This window comes from Colobus angolensis, unplaced genomic scaffold (assembly GCF_000951035.1).
Source record: "Colobus angolensis palliatus isolate OR3802 unplaced genomic scaffold, Cang.pa_1.0 Scaffold126, whole genome shotgun sequence".
Classification (NCBI taxonomy): Eukaryota; Metazoa; Chordata; class Mammalia; order Primates; family Cercopithecidae; genus Colobus; species Colobus angolensis.
Window position 1 is genome coordinate 7,159,396 of NW_012113808.1, and position 354 is coordinate 7,159,749.

Genomic DNA, 354 nt, shown 5'->3' on the forward strand with positions numbered 1-354 from the left:
AAGTATAGTACAGGAGGTATAGAAAAGCATACTGTAGGCATAGGCAATTTCTGGAGATTAGCAGTCCAGAGCGAACTCTCTTTCAGAATTGTAAATGGAGTCCTGGTTCTGTTAAGGGAGGAGGTTGGGTAGGATAAATGCTATAGTTGAGAAACTCTGTATGTAGAAATATTCTTGCACATTCTTGCTTTCTTGGTAAGTTTCTCAAACTAGTTAGATGGGCACAGAGGTTTGAAATCAGCCTCCCTTAAAGGCTGCCTCCCTCCCAGCTACTCCGGAGGCTGAGGCAGGAGAATGGCGTGAACCCGGGAGGCGGAGCTTGCAGTGAGCTGAGATCCGGCCACTGCACTCCAG